Source organism: Gopherus flavomarginatus, chromosome 10 (genome assembly GCF_025201925.1).
Source record: "Gopherus flavomarginatus isolate rGopFla2 chromosome 10, rGopFla2.mat.asm, whole genome shotgun sequence".
Lineage (NCBI taxonomy): Eukaryota > Metazoa > Chordata > Testudines > Testudinidae > Gopherus > Gopherus flavomarginatus.
The window spans coordinates 42,105,086-42,117,144 of record NC_066626.1 but is presented as its reverse complement, the minus strand read 5'-3'; the positions used below and the strand labels follow the sequence as shown (position 1 = coordinate 42,117,144).

Sequence of the window (12,059 nt, the reverse complement as noted above, 5' to 3'; positions counted from 1 at the left end):
GCAGGAAACAGAAGTGGCACTTCTCTGTTCCATTGGTTGAACTGCTCTGTGATACACCAGTAGTTGATATAGATCCAGTTGTTTCTTATGGATGCTATTTTCCAGATAACCTACTGAACAGACAGTAACCAATTTATAAAATATTGCTGTGTCTGGATTTAATATTGGTACTCAGACACTGAACAAGATTGTTTTGAGTAACATGTGCCTCAGGTAGGATGCAATGTCACTGACTCAAATTATGACTGGTACTAACAGGGAATTGGTTTATTGGTTTACCCAATTTGTAGTTACTGTGTAACTTAATTTCTTAATTTCTCTTCGACAATAAACCTGGCCGACTTGCCTTCGTACCTTGCTAGAGTCTGTGGTCACTGGGGGTTCTCTCAGGATCTGCTGTGTTAGCTATCTGCGCAGAGCTGGGGCAGCACACAGAGGGAACACACGCACGCAGCCGATTGATATCAACATTGAACAGAGCAGAGCACCACACCAGTAGCGTCTGACAACAATAGCTACTGCCTCTTGCTGAGGTAAAGTTATTAAATTGACAGGAGCTCTCCCATCAGCTTAGAGCTTCTTCACCAGACGCGCTATAGCAGCACAGTTGTGCCAGTGTAAATTTATGGTGTAGACTTGGCCTAAGGGCAGGTTGACCTAAGTTACATTGACGTATGGCCACCGCAGTAATAAAATCACTTTTGCATTCTACACTACACTCCTTGTGTCGGCAGTGTGCATCCTCCTCACCAGGAGTGCTTACGCTGATGGAACTATCTGTGTGGGTCATTGTGGGACAGCTTCTGAAAGGCAGCAACAGTCAATGTAAATAATGCAGTGTCTACATTGACACTATGTCAACCAAATTACATTTACCTAAGTGCGTGCTACGGCTCTCACAGAGGTGGAGTTATTAAATCAGTGTAGTGGGCGAGTTCCATCAGGGGTGCTACATTTTTTTGTATAGACACTTGCAGAGTTAAGTCGACATAAACTGCCTTATGTCAACCTAACTCTGTAGTGTAGACCAGGCCTACGTCAATCCTAGCTCTAGTACTAATGTACTTAGAAAGTACAGGTGACACTACATGATGACATTTACCATTATGCATGCTTGTTTCTTCAACATTCTCATCACTATAATACCAACATAATTTTCTCCCTGACTTTTCTCTTACCAGGTACATTTCTTTTGGCTTTTGATGTGCAGCTCTACAAAACCAAAGGGAAGCAGGTAAAAAGGAATGCTCTTTGCTGTCAAACACATTCCTGAACATCATTATTTTCTGTAGAATGCTATGGTACAATAGAGTTTTATGTTGTATTGTCTGTATGACAGTCTCTATCAAGGGATCAAGGACTGGGACTAAGGAAGAGGGATAGCCAGGACTTTAAGTTATGGCTAAAGGAGAGGAAGCAAAGTGGGAAGACATGGTGGGCACTTGAAAGGAGACGGTGGTAACGACTCGGCCTTTGGTGGGACACTACAGAGAGTATTAGTTCAGGACAAATTGCTTAGGGCAGGGCAGTCACAGCCTCAGGCTGGTGGTTCTCCACCTCTAAGGCACATTGAACCAGCCAAACAGAGAGGACTTTGGTTTTACCCCACTGGCTAACCAGAAATCATACAAGCAATTCCCTCAGATACTCCAGTTCCTTTGTATCACCACCAGCACCACTCCTTATGGGGATGAATGGTTATGAAAACCAATACCCCAGTAAAAGAAAAAAGGTTCCCCCGATCCCAAAGGACCAAGCCCCAGACCCAGGTCAATATATAAGTCAGATCTCACCCACAAATCACGCTGTTGCCAGTCCTTTGAATCTAAAATCTAAAGGTTTATTCATAAAAAGAAAGAAATATAGATGAGAGCTAAAATTGGTTAAAATAATCAATTATATACAGTAATGGCAAAGTTCTTGGTTCAGGCTTGTAGTGGTGATGGAATAAACTGCAGGCACAGATCAAGTCTCTGGAGTACATCCACAGCTTGGATGGGTCATTCAGTCCTTTGTTCAGAGCTTCAGTGTAGCAAAGTTCCTCCAGAGGTAGGAAGCAGGACTGAAGACAAAATGGAGATATGCAGCTGCCTTTTATAGTCCTTTTGCCATGTGGCTCGTGCTTCCTTTGTTCCAAACACAAGCTACCCAGCACATGGCATGGAAAAACATTAGAGTTCTGTCCATAGGCATGTCCCTGCATGCCTTGCTGAGTCACAAGGTATAACTGCCTTCTCTCAATGGGTCAGTTGTATAGCTGATGGTCCTTAATGGGCCATCAAGCAGGCTAGTGAGTGCTGATGCCAAATTGTCTGGGGTGTCACCCAGAAGCATAGCACAAGTTTGAACTACAGACAGTATAGAGTCAATACTTTAAATACAAAAATCATACATGCATACAGATAGCATAATCATAACCAGCAAGTCATAACCTTCTCATAGACAACTCACTTGACCTCCTTTGTACAAGATTTGGTGCCACTGTAGGAGGTTGGTTGCAACGATAATCTATACGGTCACAGTTCATATCAATAACTTTACAAGGGGAAAATTGGGAGGTGGGGCATAAAGCCTGGAATTGACAAAAGGATGCGAGGAGGCAGCTGTTGTCATAGCCTATAGGTTGGGAAGAGTGAGAAAAGGAGAAGCAGCGATAGAAATGGAGTTAGGATGATGGTTTTGAAGCTAGAGTCTGAGAGTGAAGAGTTTCAGGGAGTGGGAAACTGAAAGGTCAAAATGAGTTTCTGGAATATGCAGCAAAAGTTCAGAAGGAGCATAAGCTTGGAAATGGGGGGAATGTATCTGGCTGTGGGGTCTAGAAAAGGTTTGGAAGTGTGCATCCTAAAGGCAAGCTTGAAAGCTTGGGGAGCGTTGGGCTAGGGGAAAACTCATCTGAATAAAGCAGCTGGCAGGTCATAAAATGGAAGTGGGACTAAAATTTCTGAAAGAGAAGGGTGAGGTGGAAGTGATGTGAAGAAAGAAGGATGGAAATCTTATAACAAGAGGGGGTAGATAATAAGAGGGGGCAGAGGGTAAGGAAGGGGAAATGGATTAGAAGAGAAAGCTAGAGAGGACACTGAAGGAATTTTTCTGGCCAGAGATTCAGGAATAAAATAAATTGTCTGCAACAAAGCTCCCTATATGAAACTTTTAACATATGGTTTCAACATTTAAATTTAAATGCACTAAACATAAACTATGTTTAACAACACAAAAGTGATCACATTAGGAATTTCAAAACATTTAATAAACTTTGTATTTCAATAGAAATATATATATAACTCATGATACATGGCACAGGATAATACAGAGACAGGAGCCATGTATTTGAGCTCTTATAAATAGCCATTTCTTTTTGGATGAAAAGGCACATTATTTTTCTATTCACACATGCCATAGCTAGCACTGCTGAAGTTTATGAATCACTGCAAAATAGCAGCAGGCTCCATAAAATATGAAATTTCCATTGGCCTATGGCCAGTTTTCCTTGAACAATCTGATGCTCCACCCTGTAGCAGGATACCCTGCCCAACGGCAGTGTCAGGAAGTGATAAATAAATTTGTTTTTGAATAAGAACCTTCACTGGCATGGAAAGGAAATGTATCTGAATCCAGTTGTGTTTTCTAGGATGCCAGTATTTACCCATCTCTGACAAATCTGAAACATCCTATGATATCAGCTCTTTAGGTTGATCATTAGACGTGATGATTGTGCACCGTCAGTATCATTCATACCTTCAGAGATAGAGGAATCATAAAAAAATGAGTTTATTACTGGGATTGAGCTGCAATATTTGTATTAATTCTAAAAAGAACATCTAAAGTAAATGTGAAAGTACCCTACTAATTTCCAGATAAGTGACTCGAACACTGTTGCAGTGATATTTATGGCAGAACGTAAATTGTGTGATTAGTGGACGTGGGATACCAAAAGATTTGCCCTTTTGGGTGAGTTACACTAAAGCTCTCCCCAACCTCTGTGAGAATTTCTTGGCATGAGGCCTGATTCATTCAATGATCTCTAGAGAAGGGCCTTAAAGAATTAAATGTGATGTGCTTACTGTATTTTGGTGTATTATAATTATCAATGTCCATTTACTTCAAAGTTACTACTTTGTATTGAAATGCTGAAGAGAGCTAAAAACATCATCACATTCAGCATATGCTGCTCCTAGAAGAGGATGCCACTGTTAACTGAGATTTCCCCTGGAGATAGTGTCTGTATGCTATGTTTTTCTGTGGAAGGCAATTGCCCTGAATATTTTTTGCATTAGAAGGGTTCATAATCCTGTGACATGGAAGTTAGTATATTTAATAAGTATATGTAATAGAATTAAATGCCCTGATTAGTTGCCAGAGTGTGAAAAATACTCAATATATTGCTTTTTAAAAGATTCTGTTTTGTTCATACTTGCACAATAAGGACTTTTCTGTGACAAGGCAAAGGCTAGTATAAGATAGAAATAATTCTGTTATACTTTGCCATAGGCCATTACATTGAACTGACATTAGATTAAAAAATACTATGCATGTTGTTCCTGTGCAGAGTTTCAGAATACCATGCTGCTGCTATGAGGATCAAATCCTGCAAGGTTCTGTGTACACTCATCCCATGCTGAAGTCATTGTGCCAAATTCTGCTCTCCGCTGTACCAGCACAAACAGAGTAACTCAATGACTTTGGTAGAGTTAGTCCAGATATACACAGGTATAAACATAAAATTGGCCCAATGATAGTTCTCAAAGCCCAGTATCTTGCAGAATTAGACCCTTTTCAATAGAATGGAGGTTGCATTGCCCTTTAAGTGTTACTACTGAAAAAGGAAACTTCATCAATTGCTTGACGTCAACGGTGCCAGAATTTTTGTACAGATGCCATTGCCACTGTTCCATGCATGCCACCCATTGAATACAGCCTTATATTGAAACTATAATTCTGTGACCTGAAAGCTAAGCTTTTAGCAAAACTAACGTGTCATTTGACAGATTTGTGCTAAAAGGCTGAAACGGAGAGCTAACTTTACTTCTGGTATTCCTTAGCTTTTATTCTGGCTGTGTATTTCAGAAGTGATCTCATAATACCATACTAAAATCTCCTGTTTAAATCTTAGAACCAAATTCTGCCATCAGGTGCACATTCACAACTTTCAGTGAAGTTAAGGAGAGCTGCATACAGGTATTCTAGGGCAGCGTTTCTATCTGAATACCACAAAACGTAAACAGAGCAGTCATGTGCTATCTGTGGCTCATTTGTTTTCTTTCCTTGTTCAGTTTTCATTATTCTTTAAAAATAGTGAATCAAAAAAACAGATTCATTAATATTTGGTGAAAGTATAGTTGCTAGTTGCTCATTTTTACTTGGCCATGATTCAGCCTAGAAAGTCTTTTAACTGGGTGGGACTCCAGCAGTGCAGTCAAGAAGTAATAGATGAATATTTTTTTGATTGTGCATAATTTTTGCCACGAAAGAAAATATATCTTAAAACTAGTTGTAATTCCCTTCTTTTCTTTTCTTTTCTTGGGACCACTTTTCTGTAGCTGTATCTGAACTATTAAGAGATAAGGATGAGTAAAACCTGGAACAATTTACTAAGGTACGTGGTAGATTCTCTGTCACTACAATTTTTAAATTAATATTGGATGTTTTTCTAAAAGATATGCTTGAGGAATTATTTTGGGGAAGCTCAATGGCCTATGTTATACAGGAAATCAGACTAGATGATGACAGTGATCTGTTCTGGTCTTGGAATCAGTGAAGCCTAGTATTGTTTAAGGGAGAATGCCTTACTTGATTTCACTGGAGATTTATTTAAAAACTGATGTTAGAACATGATCTGTGATTAGGATTAGTCATTCTACATGGGTTGTTTTAAAAGAGATATATTGTTTCTCAGAAGGATATCACACTCCCAATAGTTCTGATTCACATCATCTTGTTTGCATAAGAATAAGAATTTTCTTTCTTCTTATAAGGTAGAGCTGTTTTCACAGATGGTTTGCAATGGGGACTTCTTATTCCATGGTGATGTAACTGAATAAAAGGCCTTAATCACAAATTATAAAATTCACTTTCTAATTTTTATGCATCCTAGGTAGATTCTAGCCAGTACATGTTATGACATTATGTATTTATTTAAGCAATAACTATGGAGGCACAGGGCATTTCCTGGAGATTAATGATTGACTAATTGATGGTCTTAAGATAAGCTAAGATCACCATTATAAAGTTGAAAATGAAAGAAACCATAAATGAATGGATTTTTGTTTTAGCAGTTGAGGCAGTTTCAATTGTATATGTATAGAAAAGTAAGTCATGGTCATTATACACAAAAGAAGAACTTTTGGGGGACTACAAGAGAAAAGAAAAAAGAGATGCAGATGTTGCTCAATTTACGTTAGGTATAACACATTCAGTAAATACCCTAAGATGAGCAAACTCATCAGTTAAAACAGACAAATCTAGACTTGGTATTTTAAAATACTAGTAAATCTTCATTGGCGTCAAACACAGCTAAGCACTTTACTACTACTACTAACCTTCTACTGACTGATCATCTTCTGTAAGTGGTGCACAGCTTTAATACATCTCTGAGCTGCCTCTCTTGCCATAAATAGGCCAATTGTCCATTTAGCCAGTATGCCAAGCCAGTCATTGCAGCAGAGGGATTTGAACTCTCCAAGCTCTGACAATAGCTTGCTTCCCAGCCAGCACTTTTTAGTTAAGACTGTGGTTCATTTCCTGTTACTGCAGTGCCTGTTTATTTCGTTTTTGTGTTCATTAGGTTTTGCATAGTTAATGAAATCATGCTTGTTATTGATTCCAAAATGCGCATCAGTATCTGCATTATTTTCTAGTGTCCCAATAGTTGAATATTATTTCAGATAAAAATGGTTTTTATTTTTCCTTTTATATCCAAATCAAACTGAAGCAAGTCCTGGTGCCTGTTCCATGGCTGCAGAGCTCATCCTGGTAGGAGAGTCAAGTGTGGCTCTGTGATGCAGAGAAAGGGAAACTTGGGGAGAAGGCAAACACCCCCTCCACATCCAAGGACTCTCAGCTATGCAGATTCTCAGGAGTTCATGCCCTCAGGGGAATGGGATAGGATATCAAGGGGAGCAGCCCAGCAGTGTCAGTTGCACCCAAGGGGAGCAGCCCATGGGTTCAATTGCACCCACATAATTAATAAAATCAAGGGTGCAAAACCAGGCAAACATATACTTCTCCCAGCGTGTCAGAACCTCATGGCCAAACTTGAGTGGTGCTGCAGCTCTGTGGGTCAGGTCACTACACCTGGAGCAGGGAGCTAGACGGGAACTGCTGCTCTGGTGTGAGTGCAGGGCAGGCTCAATCTCCATAGCTCCCTGCCAAGGCCTCCCCTTCATACCAGACTGGGATTAGGGTTATGAGGCCGGGTGGGGGTGCCACTGCAGGTGGTTAGTGCTCACTCAGCAGTTGAGTATAGTGCACCCACTGAATAGAGAGGTTACATTCAGCCTTGGAGTGGCGCACAAAGTATAAACTCAGCCATTAGACTGAAGCAGCCTGTGTGGATCTGCTCTTCAGTTGGAGGGGGAAGAGGAAAGCCCTCATCTCAATCCCCTAAGCATGGGCCCATTGCCAAACATAGCTTTGTCTGGGTATATCATTATATATTAGGTTTTGGTGTGCTTTTACCAAGCAGTGTTACAGAATTAGAAATCTTATATACCTATGTTTCCCCTACCAAATTCTCCCATCCTGTCATGTTCTCGTGCGTTAGCTCAAACAGTTTTAGGATAAGAAGTGAAGGATGATGTATGAAATTAAAGTGAAAGGGGATTAGAGGAAAAATGCAGTTATCCAAGTTGGAATTTGGCCAGGGCACCAAGGCTAACACCCTAACTTTTAGGCTAAATACACTAGATGGCTGTGCAATGTAGTGTTATCCTTCAAAGGCAGCTACATAGCCCTGCTGTTTGTGGGAAAGCATCTGGAATTGTATGGAGGGCACATCGCTACTTGGGAGGGGGGAAGGATAGGGATATTTTTAATGGAGAGAGGTAGATCAGAAATAAAAGGGGTAAGAGAGAACTCAAAGAATACCCAGGCAGATGAGATCACATCTCTTGGCTGTTGCATAAGGAGACCTGGCAGAAGTGCCCTGGTTGACACAAGGAAGTTCATCCTCAAGTACCTGAGACCCAGTGACTACAAAGCTAAACAAGAGCCAAATGTCTTTCTAGCAGTATTAAGCCTCAGCATGGTACAGATCTGTTTTTCAAATCAAAGAGACATTTTATTAAAACCAGTCTGGATTTCAGATTCTACAGTGAGTCCTTGTTTAATGGCAAAGACTTTCTATGGTAAAATCATTGCTTCATTCATGAGTGCCAACCTTATTTTAAAAATTAAATGAATAGATTGCCTTTCGATTCCACCTCCTTGCCTTGCTGCAAAATCACATCATTTTAGCTTGTTTATACGAATGTGGGTTGGATGAGGATTTAATTAAATAATAAAAGGACCGGCATTGCATAGCCGTTAAAGATCAAGCTCTAATTTTCTGCAAAACACTTTTCAAACATTACTTAGCTAAAATGTGTTTCTTTAAAGGCATAGAATGCTCTGGACCTAATCACCTCATCCAAGTCTAATTGACAAGTTCTCTCAGTAGTGTTTTAATTGTCTTCTGGAGCTATGTATGTCCAGATAAGGAGCAACTCTGAACTTTTGAAAGTACATTCTACATCCTGTTTTTACCCTTTATAGATAATGAAGACTCTCCCAAGTGGTGCTTCTGAGCAAACACAGGGCAATGAAAGGAGAGGCTAACATCACTTAATTTTTAAGGTAATGCTTATACTAGTCTTTGTCAAATGTATGTTTCCCATATGCTGATCACAGTGACATTAAATAATACTTTTTAACTTTTCACTGGTTAAGCAAGTGAGAATCTGTCTTTAAAGCATGTAATTTTTAATGTTTACCTAGGTTAGGTATTTACATCATGCCAATCATGAAAGTATCTACTACTGGGAGGACAAAATAGATCCTATAGAAACGCTACACTACATGATGTTACGGAAGTGTGCCTGGGTGTACATGATTCATCTTTAATAATGTACATTCCTATTCCATGGCTACCAGTTCTGCCACACATTCATCACACAGAGTCTATAGCCAGTTTGATGGAAAAGCTACATGCCAATCCAGGTCTCCCAATCTACATAGGCATCTTCAGTCACCCCAGAGCATGACTTACATTGAGGCATCCATTGTGGTTTCAACTGCCAGATCAAAATATGTCAGCAGCTACCCTATAGTGCAGTGAGTGGCTGGCTAAACACATTTAGAATGGTTTCATTGTAGCTGATGCGACCATTTGACCGTGAGGATTTGACCTGCCACATCACCTTTGGTCTCTGCTGAACAGATTCCGAACTAGCTCAGGAATATGCACAGCCAATGTTTACACATAGGGTCTGTGTGACAACCCACTTTGTCAACATGGTCTCTGTCCGTCGGTGATGCATGTTGTTGATGAGTGTCAACTAACTAGACTTCAGGGTGGCCTTAGGGCCCTTCATTCTGCCGATGAAGCTGCTGTCAGGTAGCGTGGCAAGCACTGCAATGCTAGAAGAAGGAGGAATGTTTCAAAGATGTTTAGTACATATTTAAAATAAGATACACTAACTACAATAAAATAAGCAACAGCTTAAAAACAAATTCATTTTTGTATTAAAAATGTCTAATTTTCATACTGAACAGAATACAGCTTAATACTATTGTGGTGATGTGGAAAGAGCAAGGAGATGAAAAAACATTTAAAACTATTTGCAATAATCAGTTATGATGTGATGTTGCAAAGTACCATTTACCTCACTGTTTTATTTAGACACATTTCACCATCACTCTTCCACTTTGCTTAAAGCTAAGGGCTTTTATTTAAATGAGAATAAAAGTGTATTTTTTCCCTGCAAAATCTCTTCTTGTATATAGAAGTGTTTTCTCTCAAGGGTGTTTGCGAACAGTGTAATCAGCAGATTAGGACCTGTCATTACCACTAGAAAAACATGGCTAGATTTCACACCAGGTCATCCTTGTCTCATGAGAGCTTTGTCCACGATATAGTTCTTTTTTTGACTAAATTACTCATTGTTCAGCCTGCTCAACTGTCAATGAAACTGATTAGCAAAAATCATCTTGTGCAGAACTCAGCCGTGATCCTGATATCTCTACACTAGTTATTTAAAAAACAAAACAAAACAAAAAACACACACAACAACCACAAACTAAAGGACATATTTTAAAACATCGCTGTTGGTATATCCGGCCCTGAGCTCACTGTGGACAAGAATCTTAAAATATTTTCTATACAGATCCGAGTTTAACAGAGGTCTACTACTAATCCTATTCATGAAGTCAGGCGTATATTTTTGTCCAACTGAACACCAGACACCTAGAAATTTTATTTAACTGAAGATGGAAACCAAGCTAAATGATGGGGAGGATAATAATAAATTGTATATTAAAAGTGGAATTACAGTGGCACAAATTGGTATAACAGAGTGGAAAGACAAGCCCCCCATATTTGTGCAAAGGACCTTAAATTTGTATCAAACAGCACTGCAATACTTAGTCATAACCTCACAAAACAGAGTATACTATTTCTTCCATGGCTTTTTAACAACTGGCTATTAGTGACTATCATAGTATAATTCCCAATTCTGGACCTTAGCGTCCAAAATATGGGTACTAGCATGAATTCCCCTAAGCTTAATTACCAGCTTAGATCTGATAGGCTGCCACCAGTCAGGACTTTGAGTAGAGCGCCTGATAGACTCTGGTCTCCCCCAAAAACCTTCCCTGGGGGTCCCAAGCCCCAAATTCCTTGAGTCTCACAACAAAGGGAAATAAACCATTCCCTTTCCCCCTCCCTTCTCCCTCCCAGCTCCTTCCTGCCCTGGGAACACTAGGAGATTGCCTGATTCAACTTCTTGAATCACCACACCGAGAAGAGTGTTACCTTCCCCCTCCCTTCTTCCCCCTCACCCAGAGGCCATACAGATTCAAGCTGCGTGAATTTAACACAAAGAGAAAAGTTATCCTTCCCTTCTCCCCACCAGTTTCCTGGTGAGTACAGACACAATTCCCTTGAACCTTAACTAGGAGAAAAAAATCAAACAGGTCTTAAAAAGCAAAACTTTTAATAAAAAAAAGAAAGAAAAAGTAAAAGGTTTATCTCTGCACTTTAGATGGTAAAAAGTTACAGGGTCTTTCAGCTTATAAACAATAGAAATAAACTCTCTCCAGCAGAAACACAATTTAAGCTACTTCCAGCAAGTACACATATGTAAATGAAAAAAAAAATTAAAAGACTATGACCGCCTTTTCTTACTTACAATTCTGAATAGATCAGAGACTATAGCAGGGAAATTGATGGAAACCTGGTTGCACCTCTAGTCCCATCCAGGACCCAGAGAGAACAAAGCCAAACCCCAAACGCACAAACAAAGGCTTCCCTCCCATGAGATTTGAAAGTATCTTGTCTTCTGATTGGTCCTCTGGTCAGGTGTTTGGGGTCCCTGTTTGTTAACCCTTTACAGGTAAGAGAGACATTAACTCTTAACTATCTGTTTATGACAGCAACTATTCAGCTTCAAACAGGGAATCAAAAGTATTTGTATAATGTATAAAAGTACAGTGAAGCTAAATTCAGAATTTCATCTACATTAGACCAAATGCCTATTTGAAACTGAAATTCAGTAGTGCTCTAAAACAAGTGCTATGAGGTAGAACATTTTGTTAGCTCATTTCACAGTTGTGGAACAAACTATCTTTCTCCAATCACTAAAGGCAACTGCTCAGCCTAATTTTTACATCTAAATCAAAGAACAGCGATGAGTGAACAGGGAAAATATGAAGTGACCCAAATCTTTGCCTAAAACTTGAACTCAGCCTCTTGAGACTCCAAGTTCAGTTACTTTTAATTTCATTGGAATCCTGAGACCAAAGAAGTAGGAACCAGAATTTTTGGGAAGAGCTCTGGACAAATCATTCTAACTTCTGAAGGTCACTTA

The 12,059-nt window shown here is 39.6% G+C and overlaps 1 long non-coding RNA gene across 1 annotated transcript; it reads left to right on the top strand.

Moving 5' to 3' along the window:
- Positions 1-1,179: 1,179 nt before the first annotated feature.
- LOC127058823 (uncharacterized) lies at positions 1,180-8,823 on the top strand. Its single transcript, XR_007776469.1, has 3 exons — positions 1,180-1,234; positions 5,538-5,593; positions 8,749-8,823. It is a non-coding gene; the product is annotated as an uncharacterized LOC127058823 (long non-coding RNA).
- The last annotated feature ends 3,236 nt before the right edge of the window (positions 8,824-12,059 follow it).